This window comes from Pecten maximus, chromosome 4 (genome assembly GCF_902652985.1).
Source record: "Pecten maximus chromosome 4, xPecMax1.1, whole genome shotgun sequence".
NCBI classification, from domain to species: Eukaryota; Metazoa; Mollusca; class Bivalvia; order Pectinida; family Pectinidae; genus Pecten; species Pecten maximus.
In genome coordinates, this window is record NC_047018.1 from 31,507,625 (window position 1) to 31,514,030 (window position 6,406).

Here is a 6,406-nt window from a genome sequence, read left to right on the forward strand (position 1 = left end):
AGTGAATATTTTCGCCTCTCGAGCTGTTTCTATACCGGTAAGGCGAGGGATGGTTGTTGGAAACCTCGTAAGTAGATACGGGAGAAAAGACGGGTGGTTAGCAAATGTTGTATTCTGACCGGACATGTCACGTGCTTGAGACTCGGGGTTTAACAGATTTATTTCATATATATTTTCAGTTGTGATTAAAATATGGTTGGCATACGATTTAGGCTAGATGTTTATTTTTGCAAAACCCTCACTGTGCCTCGCGGGTATTATTTTGGTACTTTGTTAATTTTACACATTTTAATTAATTGTTGAACTTTATATGACAAGTCTCTTTTCCTTCTCACCAGTACTTTACTAAATACCGTTTATTACTTGATAACTCATTTGTATTTGGAATCTGCAAGCGAAAGCGGGAGTCGAACCCTCGGCAAAAACTTGGTAGCAGTCCGACACACGTGGCGCCCTGCGGTGCACGTGCTGTGCGTTACACGTATATATTTACACTTGCAAAGTTTTGTCACTATATAACAATACCAGACCGATTTGTTTACCATTCTTGCATGGAAACATTGACCTTTGAACTTGCGTATGAAAATATGACAGGGTACAGGAACTACTTTCGCCAAACACATGGCTTTGTTTACATTTACAATTTAAGTTACGCTTTGTTTACCATTGTTAAATGTATAAAAATAACATGTTTGACAATATTAAATATGATAATCTATCAAAATGTTTTTGTTATTTATGTTAATATCATAATAAAAAACAGAACTATTTTTTAACGCGGAAAAAAAGTCTCAATTTGTTGTGAAGCGTCACCATTGGCTGTTCTAATAATTGACTCCTCCCACTGTGTCCGACTTTTATATGATTTTTTTTATTTACAAAGAAAAAATTTGTTATCACAAAGACTTATAGAAACAGCATCCGTAAGTGTAAATATAGGGATTGGATTTCACTTTTATGTTAACCATGCTATTATGGAGCAATTCCTCTAAGAATATATTCTAAATGGGGCGCGCTAGCAATGGGGCGCTAGCGCGCCCCCATAGAATATATTCTTAGAGGAATTGCTCCATAAAAGCATGGTTAACATAAAAGTGAAAGCCATTCCCTATATGTTCGAACATGTTAACTGGAGATCCGATACTTGGACCTTATATGTACTTAGAATGACGTACATTGTAATGAGTTTTGCGAGTTGAAGTCAATATAGCAGTGTAAATTACATCATATATAGACTATACAAAAACTAATCACGGAGTATTCACGCCACTCTAGATCAGGTGCGTCACACATGAATGCCTAAATAGAATGCATAACATGTAATGCTTCAGGTACAGAATCTCGCTAAAATACAAACTCAACATGCAACCATATATCTTGAGCGACACAAATGGAAAATAACAAAGAAATAAATCACAAAAAATATTTATATCAATGTCTTCAGATTCGCAAAAAAAACAAATGAAATGAAAGAGGAATCCGTAACCGGTGCTATTGAATTGTTACACCAAACTCGGAGTGGAAATTGATCCCAATGAAATTGATACCGCCCATCGACTGGGCGGATTCAGAGCTGGAAAACCCAGGACAATAATTTATAAATTCCTGCAACGACGCACAAAATTTAATGTGATCAGATACAGATTTAAACAATCGGGTATTATTATCTCGGAAGATATCACGCGGGAAGAACCAAGAACTGGTAATAATATAAGGAATATAAACTATGTATATTATACAATTATAGCATTTTGATAAGGTTAACACATGGTTATACCGTCCCAGGAAATCGATATCGTCTGAGGTCGAAGTCGTCGTACTTTGTTGCTACAAACGCTGTATTAAATTTTTGATGCTGTTAACAAAAACGAAAGAAAAATTCAAACTAGCAAAATTTAATTTCTTTTCTCTGTACTTTAAACATGATAAATTTTTAATAATAATTTAATAAGGAAACATTGAATGATTGAACTGTTCACACATGGAGTTTAGAAGATTTTTCGACGTCAGATACTCCCTTAGTAATTTCACAGCTGTCCTTGTGGCCCTTTTATTTAGTATTGGCTGATTCCGAGTTTCCCAATATGGACTCAATTCACTCTACATTTTCACATTTAACTCTCATGTTTTCGTCCATTTTGCCAAAAGAGCGTCACTTCGTAACTAGGCTTTCAGAGCGCTGCCCTGCAGGTAGGGCGTAAGAATTGTACCTGCTGCCCCCATTGCATGATCGTAAGAGGCGACTAAATTTGGGATCTTATCTTTTCTCTTTCTGAACAACGTTCTTCTTCCTAATGTCTCCCTTGACAATACCTCACATTTGGTCTTCAGTTGAGCGTTCGCCCCTGTGAGGAAGGCCATGGGCTCTGTCCCCTGGCCGAGATATACCAGAGTCATTAAAATTGTAGTTGCTACTCCTGCTTAGCGCTCAGCATATTAGGAATGGGACGACTGTTTGGCCCGTTGTCAGTATAATGTGACCGGGTGGGGTGTGCTGCTGGGTGTCTTCGGCAGTATGCTTCAGTGAGTTAGCACTATAAATCGGCAAAAGTTCCGGCCTATCATATGGAGACTTACCACGAACATACATACGCACTCACCACACGCATGCATGTCGCACGCACGGGAGGCCGTCCTTAAATGACCTTAGCTGTTAATAGGATGTTAAACAAAATAAACCAAACCAAACGTTCAGAGCGCTTGACTTTGATGCACCCTTCAAGCTTCAAAGTGATATATGGCGGGGATTCCCCTTGGGTCTATTCATAATTTTTTTGCTTCAATCAAGTCAATACTCTTATTACAGACGTCAACGTGAGTGACGTGACACAGTTCTAACAAATCCGTGAGCACGAAAAAATAAATAAATAAATAAATACATGCGGTACCTAAACAATTATTCAATAATAAGATACTATGCTACTTCAGGTACTGTTTCAATAAATTATATCAAAACTATACGAAACATTAAAAATTAAAAGACTTGATATGCCGATTTGTATACATAACATTTGTAGAAATTATAATCAATTAACTTTGTAATGATGATAATAAATCTAAAGTTAAGAATTCCATCTTTTTTTATGTCGTTATAACTGTATTTTGTCTCTTGTACCTAATACAACGCTTACAATTTTTCGGACGATATAACATTTTTCTTACTTTCTATATATTGTAATTCCCGATCGTCAGGTACTCAAGACTTTAAACAGTCTGTCGTGTGTGACCAATTATCCGTCTGATGGTGTACTTCTCAAGAAAGACTCCGCAAATCGTATGAAGATAATGTGCAAACTTACAAAACATAGGGGTTACAGATGAATTGTCTCCATTGACCTGAGAATTTTAATATATGAGCAGACGATACATGAGCAGGTTGTTATAATAACTACAGTTTTGTATTTAGTAAATAACTAATAATTTTTTTTCTAGTTACTCGTTTCTCCTAGTTACTCCTTATTTTTCCTAGTAACTCCTATTTTCTTCTTAACTATTCATTTCTGTCATTACTTTGAACCTTCATACTTAACTCCTAAGTTCTAGTAACTCCTACTGTTGAGCTATAATGTCCTTCAACTATGATCATTAAGCTGGTAATTCGATTCCTACTGCTCCTCGTACTTTCACCTTTGCTGCTACATCTGCAATTTCTGATCTCCATTCTTCTGACTCTGCCTACTCTGACGCCACTTTATTTGAGTGAGGTCAAAACCCGCACTGAATTTCATATCTCCCGGCGTCCAATATACAAGCAGTGGGAAATGATAAAACCGCTTAAGAATTCAAGCACGAGAGATATCCCGCGCCGCCATACAATCATCGATAAAATACGAGAGAAACTAGTAGATACCAAGCAGATAACTCTAAAGATGTTCCGAAAAGATAAACATTGATGACTGCCGGTAAAGACGAACCGTGTTTACGGAGATAAACTAAAGCCTGTACCGGCGGGTACAACCTATGGACGAGAAATTAAATGGAATATACATGTCAGGTGTGACAGTATCTCCTGATGCTGAACAATTTTCATGCGTAAAAACATGTTTCAGCCGTAACATATGAGATTATCAGATAATACATAGCGATAAACCTATCGTCTTCTCAAAATCATTCAATACCAAAACATCGTGTCCTACAAATAAAACCAAACCAACCTAATTACAAATTATGGCAAATTTAGTAGATTCAAGATATAAACATAGCTTCTTATTTGGATAATTTACAATTGCAATGATATGATGTTTTAATGTCGGTCAAAATGAGACCATTTGAAAGTGAAATTCCTTACATAATTTTTAAACGAACACCTCATCGTTTCATTTGACCGTTACGGTACAACTGACGATAATATGATACATGCATATACATATATAGTTGTTACTTCAAGACATATCATACCAAATATATATAAACATCAAACATATCACACCAAATATATAATATCTAAATTTGATTATGTAAACCGACCGGCATACCAATATACATGTATTCCTCAACTAATTGTGTTTTGGTGAATATCATTTTCACTTATCAAGCAATGGCTTCATTAAAAATATATATTAATTCCGTATTTTTTCTGCTTAATTAGGTTTCACTACAAATATCACTTGACGTGCATGTAAAACAGTATGAATTAAAACCTTTACTAACTGAATACATTGTGATCTATGTATGGCACTATATATAGTAGGCCTTTATATGCAAACATATCATTCTGTATCAATTGATGGGAGATACCTCACAACAATATTTATTATCGAAAATCTGGAAGTGAACCGATTTCCCATACCAATAAAACTTTCTTTTACCATGGTGACCGATGTCACTGATAACAAGAAGTGAATAATCAAGATTCTGTGCATTTATTTGAGACTGGGGATTCTTACCAGTCACATTATTGATTCTGAAGCCAACCGACCTTTAGCAATTGAACCCTATTTGACACTGGGTAAGTTCCGTTGCGATTTCAAGACGGAAATAAAGATAATTATAAAAATATCAGCATTTACAACTCTAAACTTGATGACATCGGTATGTACTTACTTACTTATTAATAATTTACCACAAAACATTTTGCTTCATCATTCCACCGCTTGAAGTAACCTATTTCGAATATGGCGGCTTGGTTGTTACAAATACGAACACATATATAGTACAACAATAATAGCTTTTCGTTTGGTTTTTGTTTTATATTCAATTTTTGAATTTACCAGACCGCAATTTTTAATTTAAGTTGTTACCCGGAATGTGGCCTGGAAATGTAAATAATCGTGATTGTGTGTCTGTGATTGCTATTTTGTAGATTTAATTATGGATTCATGAAAAAGCACTACTATGACACCATTAATCATTTGAGGCTAATTTAGTTGTTTAATACAAATGAAATTTCGCAGTTTCGCAGGTTAAATCTGCCTTGGGATGGAAAATGTTACATGGCGTCCGTCATAACTTTCTCGCCGTGTAATCCTGAAACATTGTTGGGAATACTGTGTACGTTAGTGTAGTGTACAAATATAGGCAAAATTAACTGAACTACTGCATATATCGTACGCCTTATTTTGGCGTCAGTGTCTGTATTATGTTGTAGTATTATCGAATCGCCAGATTTAATTATTCGGACGTTCCTTGTTTCCTGTCTTTGTATGTTTTCCGTGTCCTACTTATGTATTCCGGTCATACATTTACAAGCTTATGAACATGTACTGCATTTGGTAAGTTTTATGATCAGAGGGGTCTGGTCAGTGTATAATACCTCTGAAAGGTTATGTTGTGGGTTCAGTATTTACCTTAGTAGTAAGGTGAAGTGGGCCAATCCTGCTGGGGACAGGATAGTCCTTGGAGGCTCCAGTTGTCCGCCGGCATTGCAAAGACGTCCGCTCTGGCCGAAGGTTTCCTGGAACTCACACAGGCGGAAGTCGGGTGGCGCTGTCTTATGGACGGAGTCGGTCGCCGGAGAGTAATTCCGGATTCCACAACACTCTTCCCCCTTCACAAGAAAGAATGTTTTGACATACGATATTTAAGAGTTAAATATTTACACCAGTTGAATATCTACACTATATACAAGCCAGGTCTGTGGAGGCCTACTCCACAACATAATCGGAGAGCCAGGCGGGTCTTCTCCGATTCCTGAGAGGGGGGTCAGCATCCCCTGATTCATGTTCCCCCAGGGGGTCCTCAGACCCCTCATCAAACTTATTCAAGAGGTTTTCAGTTTCCTCCTCCAGCTCACCCGGAGACTCCCACGAATCAGGGTCGCTATCCAGAACTTCCCCATCCTCAGGAAAAGCTGGTGCTCTAGCATCCAAATCTTCTGGATGACCCAGCTCCTCCGAGCCATCTGCCTGTGGAACATCTAATGGAAGCTGAAGGTCAGAGCGCAGTCGTAGCAGCCAAACAGGGAGTT